Source organism: Pleurodeles waltl, chromosome 7 (assembly GCF_031143425.1).
Source record: "Pleurodeles waltl isolate 20211129_DDA chromosome 7, aPleWal1.hap1.20221129, whole genome shotgun sequence".
Taxonomy (NCBI): Eukaryota; Metazoa; Chordata; class Amphibia; order Caudata; family Salamandridae; genus Pleurodeles; species Pleurodeles waltl.
Window position 1 is genome coordinate 759,982,239 of NC_090446.1, and position 13,974 is coordinate 759,996,212.

Consider the following 13,974-nt stretch of genomic DNA (forward strand, 5'->3'; position numbering starts at 1 on the left):
AAGGATTCCAGTCACAAATCCAGACTTTTTTACATACATCTTAAAGTCTATATTATTTAGAAATAAAGAGCAAGAAAGTTTACATAAAGCAATATCTTTATCTGGCTCAAGAGAAGGCCATTAGGAGTTTCAGTGAAAGATCCTAAAGATCTTTCAAGAGATAAACAAAACATACAATTGTAATAATTGGGGAGATAAGAATTCAATTTGAAATTCATGTATAAACATGGGCTTTAGGTTTTTCTGATAAGGGTGTAGTCTTTATAACCTCCTTCAATATTGTTTCACATTCTAAAGGCTAAAGTCCTCTTGTGGATAATTTAACTTAGAAAAGGAATGTTCAAAATATACCTACATGAAGATGCTTGATTTCCAAATAGTTCCAGCTGTTGGTTGAAATTCCCACCAATAATGACATAGTCAATAAAGAATTGAATCAACGTTTTATCAAAATAAAGGCACAAAGCAACCCTCAGGCCACCTTTGCTGATAGCTCTATGTTATACAATCTTAATTTATGAAAGTGCATGTACGGCTCCAAAACATTTTTCTTTAATCATTTATTATTTCATTCAACATCTATATCTCAGGCCAAATACATTGTATATGTCTTATAGCGCCATCAAGCCTTTCAAAAACAGAATCTTATTAAAGACAAAAAGCATCTACACTAATCACATTATTCATTCATTTCTTATCTCACAACCACCCACACTGACTCACATACCAGTCACATCATGTCATTTGACAATACCATACATACTTGATTTATAACAATAAATCTCCATAAATGCTTTATCTAAATACACATTATTAACATCAAATCTTATATTACAAAGACATAGTACCTGATTGTGAGTTGGGTGGTTGAACTGTCACAGCTCCAATATGGCAGTGGTGAGTCTGACGTCAAACCAGCAGCCTCACCACCTTCATATCATAATATTTTGCTGGGCTGACAGGGGGAAACGTCATATTACGAAGTGTCTGCCGGTCAGCCCGGTCGAAACAGTGCAGCGGCGCTTGCCTCGGCTCCCTAATCATTGGAAACACAGGCTTCAATAACTTCTTTCAGGTCATAATTAATTCCTGTTCAATAGCATAGAGTTCAATGGTCCATTTTCATGCCTCAATTTCTGTTTTGTGTAAGTTTCTGTTTGCTTCTATTCCTCCTTCTTACAGTTGTAATTACATATCACTGTTGTGGCTCAAAACTTGATAGTATTATAGTTTCCACGCATCTATATAACACAACTGATTTCTTCTGATTGAAAGAATGGCTCAAGTTCTTTGTGAATGTGTATGTCCTCAAATTAACTTGTAAATATATTTGCTAAACTCGGAACGCAAGAAGGAACCATGCTTACATCCTTGACCTGTTGGTACAACGTACCTCCAATCTTGAACGTGTTCTCTTTGAGTACAATTTGGAGGCATTCCATAATGAAATCGATAACTTTATATCAGTTAGGAATTGGTCACCTTATATAGATGATATTTTTTTTCAAAAGGACGGATGACAAACAATACCTTTTGGCTGGGTTGAGAGGAAACATGTGAGAAGTACTGTATATCTACAACAAAGATAGCATATTAATTTGCTACCAGCTACAGCAAAATAACAATTTTTTTTCTCATTTTTCCTCATGTTTATGGTTTATTCTTAGAGCCATTTCCATGTGAAGTAGGTGCCATCATGACATCATGGATATTCGATGAAAAATAGTGCCAGTAAGCGGGGAAGATAATTTCCCATAAAAGTGGGTATTTTTGCAATCCTACCTTGAAGAGAATAGGGAAATTAGCATTCTGAACACATTTTTGACATTTAGTCCAATTATAAATCTGCCCCAGTTTTGCTGCTGTCAAGAAGAATTATTTTAATTGCTCAATTGAAGACTGTAGCATAGAATCTTGAGATATTTATATGCTAATGCACTCGACCACAGAGAGTAAGAATTTGAGGACCCACTGGGCTGCATGCAGTTTATCACCTGCATATTTAGGGATTCAATATTGTGCTGCAAGTATACACCTGATGCACGTTTTGGACACTGTGGGCCTCATTGCGACTTTAGCAGTCTTTTCGGAAGACCGCCGCGGTGGCTGCCTCCAAAAGACCGCCATGTTGGCAGAAGTCCTACTGCCGTATTATGAGTCAAACTGTGAAGACCGCCTGAAAACAGCCACAAATCCGACACTGCAAAGGAAACAGGAGGGCAGGAAAGAGTCGGTTCCACCACCAGCACCGCCAGCCTGACACAAATCTGCCCACCAGATTACGACACAAAAATCACCACAGCGGTTCTTTCACGGCGGAAAATCATTGGCGGTGTGAACCGCCATGCTCAGAACATACCTGACACACATCCACACACCAGACACACCAACTCACTGCACAATATAACACACCCCCACACAACCCTCAATCCTTTGCAACAAAATCAATTTTCACATACACCGATAGCAAGCAAATACACTTAAATAGCACCATTACACCATAGGCACATATATACACATCTCACTCAGCACACACCACACAACTGCACTACAAACACAAAAGTCACATATCGAGCACACAGACACCACAAGCGTCCATCGCTCACAATGCTCCACCCACACCCCATTAATCACCCTACATTGCACCATTAGAAACACAATACCCCCCACCTTCAACACAACCACTACATGTCCCCACAAAAGCAGCCACGGTTCACAGACAACGAGTTGAGGGTCATGGTGGGTGAAATTGTCAGGGTAGAGCCACAACTGTTTGGAGCACAGGTCCAGCAAACCTCGAAAGCCAGAAAAATTGAGTTATGGCAAAGAATAGTCGACAAAGTCAACTCAGTAGGCAACCAACCATGCACAAGGGAGGACATCAGGAAGAGGTGGAACGACCTTAGGCGGAAGGTGCTTTCCATGGCATCACAACACCAGATCGCTGTGCACAAGACTGGTGGTGGGCTCCCACCTCCTCCCATACAGTTCACATCTTGTAAGGAGATGGTCTTGGACAATCTGCATCTCGAGGGCCTGACTGGAATACCTGGGAGACTGGACTCTGGTAAGTACCCACAACTTCCATGTAACACAATTGTTGTGTCCTGTATGCTTTCTCACAATCCAAATAGTCCCCAATTCACTGTCTGCCTCACTACACCTCCCACCTATTCACCTAATGCCCCTCTCCTGCATGCCACACCTCCACCCATCCCAATTGCCACACAGCCCTTGGCAAAGGCATGGATAGCATTGGATAATACTATCACTACAATTCCCACAATGCACTAGCCCATCTATGTGAAAACCTGGAATGTGCACATCACATCTCTTGCATGTACGACTATTGGACTACCTATACCAAGTAGATGGTATGACTGAGGACCACTACATGGCAATGACAACAATGCAGTGGCACACCACAATGGCAACCAAGGCTAATCACAGCTACAGCACTGTGACTAATCCAATTGGCCACTAATCAGGATCCACAACCCAGAAATTGACCCCCCATGGTATGGAATGTAAGATGGCAGACTCCATCCACATGCACAACATGCACAGACAGGACAATTAACCTTGCATACTCAAATACCCTTCTCCCACTGTGACACCATGCTGCAATGTCCAGCCATTACCTCTCACAACTACTAAGCTTGAATAGTCACTAGCTAACAGTGCAGAGCAGTCAGACAGTACCACAACCCATCCACGGAGCCAAAGTTACTAAACCTGAATCACACCAACCTAAATAGAGTATGGCACACATGTTACAGACCACTATCTCCCACCAGTTGTATTCCCAATCAATCAATCAGTACATTTGTAGAGCACGCCACACACCTGTGAGGGTCTCAAGGCACTGAGGGGAAGGGGGTGCTGCTACTGCTCAAAAAGCCAGGTCTTGAGGAGCCTCCTGAATGTCAGCAGGTCTTTGGTCTGTCGTAGGAGCAATTGGAGGGTGTTCCAGGTCTTGGCGGGCAGGTGATAGAAGGATCTGCCTCCAGTGGTCGCTCTTTGGATTCGAGAGACACTGGCGAGGTAGGCTGAGCGGAGCTGGCGGGTCGGGGTGTAGAAGGTGAGTCGTCTGTTGAGGTAGGCTGGACCGGTGTTGTGGAGTGCCTTGTGTGCGTGGGTGAGGAGCTTGAAGGTTATCCTTTTGTTGATGGGGAGCCAGTGTAGGTCTCTCAGGTGGGGAGGTTTGTGGCTGTAGCGGGGTGCGTCGAGGATCAGGAATGCAGAGGCGTTTTGTATGTGTTGCAGTCGTTTGAGGAGTTTCGCTGGGGCTTTCCGTAGTCAAGTTTGCTGTTGACAAGGGCCTGGGTGACTGTTCTACTTGTTCCTGTGGGGATCCACCTGTAGATCTTGCGGAGCATGCTGAGGGTGTTGAAGCAGGATGAGGAGCCGGAGTTGACTTGCTTGGTCATGGAAAGTGTTGAGTCGAGGATGACGCCCAGGTTGTGTGCGTGGTCAATGAGTGTCAGGGCTGCTCCCAGTGCGGTAGGCCACCAGGAGTCGTCCCAGGCTGAGGGGTTGGCACCGACGATGAGGACCTCCGTCTCATCTGAGTTCAGCTTCAGTCTGCTGTTCTTCATCCTTTCGGTAACGGCCTTCATTCCTTCGTGGAGGTTGGATTTGGGGTGAGGGGGCCCTTGGTGAGGGAGAGGATCAGTTGGGTGTCGTCGGTGTAGGAGATGATATTGGGGTCGGGAAGCCGGGCGACGTGGGCTTGCGGGGCCATGTTGACTTTGAATAGTGCTGGGCGGAAGGACAATCCTTGGGGTATGCCGCAGATGATCTTGGAGGCTTTGGATCGGAATAGGGGGGAGGCGGACGCTCTGGGTTCTGCCGGAGAGGAAGGAGGTGGTCCACTTCAAAGCTTTGTCCCGGATCCCTGCATTGTGGATGCGTGTGTGCAGGGTGCGGTGTCAGATGGTGTCGAAAGCGGCGGAGAGGTCCAGGAGAATGAGGGCCATGGATTAGCCGTTGTCACGGAGGGCCCTGATGTCATCGGTGGCGGCGATGAGGGCAGTTTCGGTACTGTGGTTGCTGCGGAACCCTGGCTGAGATGGGTCCAGGATGATGTTCTCTTCGAGGTAGTGGGTCAGTTGTCTGTTGACGATCTTCTCAATGACCTTGGCTGGGAATGGGAGCAGGGAGATGGGACGGAAATTCCTGAGGTCTCTCGGGTCCGCCTTGGGTTTCTTGAGTAGGGCGTTGATCTCAGCATGCTTCCTTCAGCTCTTGGGGAGGGTCGCGGTCTCGAAGGAGATGTTGATGACTTTGCAGAGGTAGGGTGCGATGGTGGTGTTGGCTTTGTTGAAAATGTGGTGCGGGCATGGGTCTGACGGAGAGCCAGAGTGGACAGTGCTCATGGTTTTGATGGTGTTGTCTACATTCACGTTGGCCCAGCGAGCAGAGGGTCGTAGTCGATGGTGGGTGGAGTGTCTGAGGAGTCGGTGGTTGTCAGGGTGGTCTGGTTGTTGAAGCTGTTGTGGATGTCTGTGATCTTGTGGTGGAAGAAGGTGGCGAGGGAGTCACACAGGTCTTGCAACAGTGGAATGTTGTTGGTGTTGGAGTTGGGGTTGGAGAGTTCCTTCACGATGTTGAAGAGCTCCTTGCTGTTGTGTGCGTTGTGGTCAAGATGGTCTGTGAAGGAGGTTCTCTTGGCAGATCTGATGAGGTGATGGTGTTTGCGGATGGCATTCTTGAAGGCTGCATGGCTGTCCGGTGTCTGTTCAGGGAGCCATTTCTTCTCCAGTTTCCGGCAGGTTTGCTTGGAGGCTTGGAGGTCCGAGGTGAACCAGCTGGCTCTCTAGCCGGCACCTCTGTTGGAGGGTTTCTTGAGTGGGGCGAGAGTGTTGGAGCAGTCGTCGATTCAGCACCAGAGGTTGCAGGCTGTGAGGTCGGGGTTGGTGGGTTCGGTGGGCGGTTTTCGGGCGAGGTCGGTGTTTAGCTGATCGCCGCTGACTTTGCTCCAGTTGCAGCGGGGGATCTGTGGGGTGCGGTGGTGCGCAGGGGTTTCCGGAAGGTGAAGTGGATGCATCAGTGGTCGGTCCAGGGGAGTTCAGTGGTGTGGCTGAAGGTGAAGTGGGGGCTTGCGGAGAAGACAGGGTCCAGCATGTGGCCGGCGGAGGGGGTTGGTGTTCTAACGAGTTGTCTGAGTCCGAGGGTGGCGAGGTTGTCGATCAGGGTGGTTGAGTTGGTATTGTTGTTGTTCTCAAGGTGAAAGGTCAGGTCTCCGAGGAGGATGTAGTGTGTGAAGGCTAGGGCGTGCCTGCTGGTGAGGTCAGCGATGGAGTTGCAGAACTGAGGCCATAGTCCGGGGGGGTCTGTAGATGAGAGTTCCTCTGAGGTTGGTGTTGGGGTTGGTGTGGATCTGGAAGAGCAGGTGTTTGGCGGTGCTGAGGGTGTCGTCGGTGCAGGTCGTGACCCTGATGGTATTCTTCTGGACGATGGCGATTCCGCCTCTGACTCCGTTAGTGCGATCCCTGTGCAACATCTGTCATTGTCATTTCTGGGAATCATGTCAAGCCACTGTATGCATTTGATAAAGAGATAACTAAACACACGTTATATATTTAACTCTATCTCTCACTCCATCCACAAGTACCCCTGCCAGTGCCACTATGGAAAGGATACCAGAGACTGCCAGCCTTCCTCAGGATGAAGGCCCCAGTGAGGACAACACGCCTGGATGTCTGGACACTGACAACCTACTTGGCCCATCTGAGACACCCGGTCAGTCTATGACTCCCTGCTTCACCTTGCCCACATCAATCCCCCCCTACCCTGTGGCTTCTACGACACAGCCAACCCTTCGTTCCCAAACATGTGTCCCAAGGAGTGCTCAAACTATTGTGTGCTGCACAATACAGAGACCTGAGTCGACCCCTCACACCCCAAACACTGGGAGTGGACACACCGTGCCATGGGCACAGGCACATTGGGGGAGGGGGCATGGGGGGAAGCTGTGGGCTAGAGAATGGGGTCCCCAAGAGACACTACTGACCAGGAAACCATCTCCCAAGTCCTGGGAGCATACCAAAGTTCCCACGACAGGATGGACCAGATCATAACCATGTTGGGGGAAAACCAAAGGATGCATAGGGAATACCACCAGGAGGTCATGCAGCATTGGCAGGCCCACAGTGCCACTATGACCTCCATTTCAGGGGTGCTGAGGGACATCAACAGCACCCTGCATACTTCCTCCACACACCAGCAGGCCCCTTCCACTAGCAACCTAACATCTGAGCCATCCACACCAGCAGAAGCTAGTGGAATGGGGGCCCTGCCAGGGGAACCACAGCCCTCAGACACCTCTCCCTCTGTAGTTGAAGAATCCCCCTGCCAATGTGGACATCCATCCAGACATCTGGCTGGAGCAGATGCCAAGACCACACCTACTGCCAGGAAGTGAACCTCACCTGATTTATCTCCTTTGTGTGCCACTGAGACACCATCTTCCCATTGGCACAAGGACACTGGTCCTGTGCAACCAACTGCAGTACTACCTACTCTGATGATTCCATCTATCAGGCCCTCACTCATCACCTGTTGGACTATGTATGTACCATAACGATTTTAGTCACATTTTCATTATATGCACAATCAACACCACGGAACACAGCTACTGTATAGGTGTCTTCATTAAAACATCAACAAATGTCATGATTGCTAAATGTGATCTGATTATTTCCTGCTACATCCAACAGGAAATGTAATGGACAGTAGATGGAGGCAGCATCAGTAGGAGACACAGAACAACAGATATGTCCCAGGGCAGATGTCAGAGAGTCAAAGACACAGGGCCACACAAGAGTATAGCAAGTATTCTGGCCTGCAAAAAGACAATGACAGAGAGTACCATCAGGATGGAAGGCATGGAGTCACACAAAGCACATATGCAGCTCATAGATGTCATGCCCAGTGTTGAATGCCTCCTTAGCAGGGACCCCCAGATATGACCTATACATTCCCAGTCACAGATTATTCTTCACAAATTACTTTAGCTGCCATATGTCATGTACAAACCTCAATCATGTTATCATTTGCCAGCGGATAATGACTATGAATGTCTCAAGACATAAGTAGCAGAGGCACATATTAAAATACCACAGTCAGTGGGTGGAATGACATGAGAACAAGAGAATGCAGCAAACATAGCTCAATACTGGTCTGTACATTGGAGATGTGAATGTAGGAAACTGCAGTGAGTACACTTGTAAGAGTTGAAGCACTTTTACTGTGCACCTTACATTCAATTAGTCAGCTCCCCCAACACACACATAGGGATAGGACCACATTACACCCCCACTGATGATTCAAGTCAGAAGGACTATTGTCAGCAATTCATGCGGATATATAACACTTGCAAACCCACAGTCAACATACCTGTATGTCACTGGAAGTACTGATTGATGAGCTTAGTCCTAGTGTCAGCTGCACCTTCATCCTCTGCCTCCTTATCACTTGGCATGTCAGCATTACCAGCCACTGGTCCAGCTGCCTCACCCTCATCAGCTAGCAATGGTATCTGACGTCTTAGGGCTAGATTGCGGAGAATGCAGCAGGCTACTATTATTTGGCATACCTTTTGGGGCGAGTAGAGGAGGGCACCTCGAGATAGCTCCAGGCACCTGAATCTGGCCTTCAGAAGGCCAAATGTTCTTTCTATGATACGCCTCGTCATCCTCTGAGCTTTATTGAAACGGAGTTCCCCTTCCATGGCAGGGTACCTCACTTGTGTCAACAGCCAGGGAAGTTTAGGATAGCCAGAGTCCCGTGTGTTAAAAAATGTAGGACTAGTGAAATTACAGGTACAGCGATAGGGAAGAATGTGATTACAGGAGCCATAACAGTGAAACACATTCATAAGCATACATACCAAGGAGCCAGGCCATCTCTGTGTGTAGTAGTGCAATCATGTGTGGAACATTGCTGTTCCTCAAAATGTAGGAGTCATACACAGATCCAGGAAACTTGGTTGTGACTTGTGAGAGGTACTGGTGTGCAAGACACACCACCTGAACATTAATGGAGTGGTAGTTCTTCCTGTTCCTATACACCTGTTCATTGGCACTGGGAGGGACATGGGCTAGATGGGTTCCATCAGTGGCCCGTATCACATGAGGAATGTATCCCATATCATAGAAATCTGCCTTCACATAGGCCAAATCCGCACTTTGGGAGAATGTGATGTAGCTGTCCAGGTTCTTCAACAATGCACACAGTACATCCTTCAACACAAGACTGAACATGGTCTGAGACATCCCTGCTGTCAAGCCAACTGTATGCTGAAAGGAGCCTGTGGCAAGAAAGTGCATCACTGACAGAACTTGTACTGTGGGAGGGATGCAATAGGGATTGCGTATGGCTGGTAAGAGATCAGGCTCAACCATGTACATAGATCCATGATGGTCTGACGATTTAGAGAATAGGTCTGGATGACAGGCCTATCCTCCATGTTTGCAAGGTCTACTAGTGGACAGTACACTAGTGTTTGTCTCAGTCTCCTCATGCCAGAATATCTAGGTAGAGAGGAGAGAATGCACTTTGAGTAAAGCATTTGACACATGTAAGCAGACCATGTCAAAATAGCACACACCTAACATTGTAGGACATGCATAGCACTGCTGACATATGCTATCATGGCCATGTTGAAGTGCTTTGGACACCATCCTTGCAGCACATTGCTATACATGTAAGTCATATAAGACACACATCACATGTGTAATGTACCATATTTGGCAGACAAAACTGTCCTGCACTGATCAAAAGAAAACTTATGGGACATACTAATATAATGCCATCGCCTATGTGCCTCCGAGTATCTAAACATGCCCAACATCAGATATACTGCCACATCATGTCACTGTGCCATGCATGTCATATTTCTTTGCAATATCATGATGGCACAACATTGGCTTACTCCGCCATTTGGGCGAATATGTGTACGGTACACTTATTCTGGCACATCAATCCATAATATGCACACAAAATGGCAGACGCCTGTCCTGCTGCACTGGACAGTTGGAAGTGACATAAGTCCCCAGGCGTATGTCATGACAGTAGGCAGTCGCAACCGCCGTGCTATTTGTCATTGGTTAACATTGCTGCCTATGGGGGACCAGGGACGATGGAGATGACTGCCGACTGTGACGGTCCTGTACATGGTGGTCATGACCGCCATTTTCTGCAGCCTTGCTCACTTGACTCCTGACACTGTTGCTGGAACACCTTCATGACCTGGGCTGCTGTGTACTGTCTATGGGAGCCATCATGCCACGTCTTGCAGGTGATAGGGCCCCAGCCTTCACCCCAGGAGAGCTGGAGAAGCTTGTGGCAAAGGTCCTTCACCTGTATAGACAGATGTATGGGGCACCAGAGGAGCAGAGGAGTTCAATGCTATAGTCATGTGTGATAGAGTTGCGTGTGACGGTAAATCTGGCAAGTGTACCGGTGAGGGAGTATATGCATGCAGAGGGCATAAAGTGAAGGCGTGTGAGCAGATAGGATGTGTATGTGTAGGCACTTGGTTCATAAGATGTGTATAGGCCACTCCTGTTGGTATGGTGCCAGTGTACATGACTTTCTCCTTTTATCTGTGTCATCCAGGCAGCTGAATGCCCATCAGAAGAAAGGGATCTGGCGTGCCATCACCAAGCAAGTGTGGACCAGCCAGCGGAGCACCAATTGTCGTAAGCAGTGGGAGGACCTAAGACGCTGGGCCCCGAAGACCACTGAGGCCCAGCTATGAATATCCTCCCAATGAGGGTGGGGTGTCCATTAGACCCTGACCCCCCCTATGGCCCGTATTTTTATGATGGCCTACCGTGAGGTGGATGGGCGTTTGAAGACAGCACAGCAGCAACAAGGGGGTGAGTAACAACTGTATCCTGGGACTTACCTCGGGTTGTATGGGATTAGCTGCCTCAGAGGAGCTTATGTGACAATGTACTCAATGTGTCATTTTTGTAGACTAGTGGAAATGGGTAGTAACCGCCCGGCCTGAGTGTAATTTGTAGATGTGTTTTGATGGTTTGCTGTCAGTATATATACATCCCCCACATCAAGACATCTCCATATCTGCTTTGTGGAGATGGTCTAATGACATTGCCACATGTGTGACTCCATCCTGCCTTTTCTATGGAAGTGAGCTTGTGTATAACCCTATCCATTGAGATTGACCTGCTCCATCCACCTGCATTTGAGCATTTGTGGCTCTAAGGTGTCAGTCCACTCCCATCTGTATAGCACAGATGTATAGGCAACTGTGTGATTCTAGATTTATCACAGGAACTATATACATCAAGTACTGGTAATGGTATTGATTCCATGTGAGGCAGCCATTACATTTCCATCACAGATATGGCCTGTATATGACTTGAATAATGGCTTGATACTTGTATCCCCATATAATTGTAATCTGCTGTCTGTAGGGTATGTGACGGATGCTAAAGTAGGATAAATAGAAATGTATGTTTGATTTGGTCTGATTGCAATCATCATGCATTTCTAAGCTCTAACTTGTGGGGATGAGACCTTGAACTCATTGTGATAATACTAGAGGTGGCAAGTGCCTACGCAGACCTCGTCATTGTCAATGTGTCATGTAAATGCCATGTGCGTCAATGCCCTGGCAGTTACAGTGCAACATAGGATAGCTGCTGCCTACATCATGTCTCAATGGTTACTTGGAGGCACATCTGATGGAGTGGGACAATTTCTACTACTCTTGGCCTAGATGAAGTGGGTGATTAGGATGGGATTCAGTATTGTATGGCTTATGAGATGTTGACGTGACATGAATGTTGTATTTCGTCTCCTGAGGCTGCCCTTTACATTAGTGGGATGTGTTGTCAGTGCAAAGGCAGTGGTGTTGGTCCATGTGTGCAAAATGCTTACATGTATTTACCGTCTGAGATGTGTTTTGTCTGGAATTAGGTACAGATATTCACTATTCTGGAATGGTGTGAGTGAAAGTGGTGTTATCATGTTGTTAAGTCCTGCTGGTGAAACTGAATGTGTGGTGGTATTGTATGTGGACACTGATGTCATATATGTGTTCCCTTATGTTCATCAGTTGAGACACTGCACTCATTGGTTGAGTATAGATGTGTAATATGTGCAATATGGGCCACTGTAGATGCACTTAACTGTATGAATAGTTGTGATATATATGTGTTTGGTGTCTTCAGATCTTCCTCTGTGATTGAGTAAAACTAATCACATGCCTGTACCCCAGACTTGTAATGTGCACATCATATGTCACCTTTATGTGGTGGCTAAATCAGTTTCTAGATCTATATTGGTATTACTGTGCAGAGTGTTAGGTCAGCCATGTAATGTGACAGGCAGATGCAGTGTGGTGTGTGAGTGGAGTAGTTTTCACTGTCATGGATATTTAACAAAGGATATGGACTGACCAGCTGTTGTAACTGTACAGGCCTGATGTGTATTGTTCAGCCAGCTGCACTTCCAATAAGTGATAAGAGTATGGATAGGTCTGACGTGTACTTCATCTAGGGCATGATGTGCATAAAGACATGGCTTTGGTGGTGATCATGTGGGTGACACCAGTCATGCTGACTTACTTGGATTTAGATGTAGGTGTGAGGGTTGTCATATATAGGTGGGTAGTAGTGGCATGTTGTTACATTATGTAGGAAATGTGAATCGGCACCTGAGATAGCCTTGCTAGGATATGTATTGTCACAGATGTGCATGTTTACATGTGTTTATGTGAGGTACATGTTAATCTCTCTCCATATCTCTCCCTTTCTCTCCCCCTCCCTCTCTCTCTCTCTATTTGTGTGCATCACCATCGGCAGGCAAAGGAGAAGGGGCACAGGCGAGTGGGGATGCTGTAGGCCACAGGACCCGGAGTGCTGCTACCAGTGACCGCTAGGGACCCAGAGACACGGAGGGCCAGGGGAATGCCACGAGGAGACCGGTTCTACCACGTCATCCTCCTCCAGTGGACACTCTCTAGGGGTGGAGGACCCTTGTGGGACCACACCAGCACCATCTCAGTCTGCCACCCCACTTATTACCACCTCCCTCCCTGTAGCTTCCCACCCAGTTGCCCGTGCCTGCTCACCCAAGAGGGTGGGCGTCTCCTTCACCACAGGCACCTCTGCCTCTGCCCTAGTCAGCCCTGCTGCCCTCAGTGAGGAGGCTATTGACCTCCTGAGGTCGATCTCTGTGGGTCAGTCGACCATTGTGAATGCCATCCAGGCACTGGCAGCTCACGTCCAGCAGAGCAATGCATTCCTGGAGGGCATTTATGTGCACTGGCTGTCCTAAAGAGATCCTTTCAGTCTCTGGCTTTCACACCAATGTCAGCCAGTCACCCTTTGTCTACCGTCCCCACTCCACCTACCTCTTCCCAATCCCAAACCCCTCTTCCCTAACCCAGCCAAAGCACACAGACAGACAAGCATGCATCCGCCTCAACACCCAAGGGTAGCACAGACAAACACAAGCACCACAAGACCCACCACTGGCATGCACATAAACCACACCCACCTGCAGACACGCCAACATTCACTACCTGCACAGACTCTCACACCAACCCCTTCTTCACAGATACTACACCAGGCACACCTGCAGCAATCCAGCCACTACTCCTATCTTACCCACAGTCAGCAAAATATCAGGCCCACATTCATCCAACCCAGTCACCACATCCACAGACACCACAACCACCAACACACCCACATGTAGCACATCTTCAACCCCTGCAGACACCACCCCAACAGTCACCCATCCAGCATGGCATCTCTCAGCACCTCCTCCCCCTCCATAAATACACATAAACACATGAACGGCCACACTCACTCACCCACCCAATAGACATCCAGCATCCACAAGCATTACTCGCACACACATGCACCCAAGACATCCAACAAGACACCTCCTACAACCACTCCCTCTACCTCCACTCCCAAATCTTTTTGCCATGAC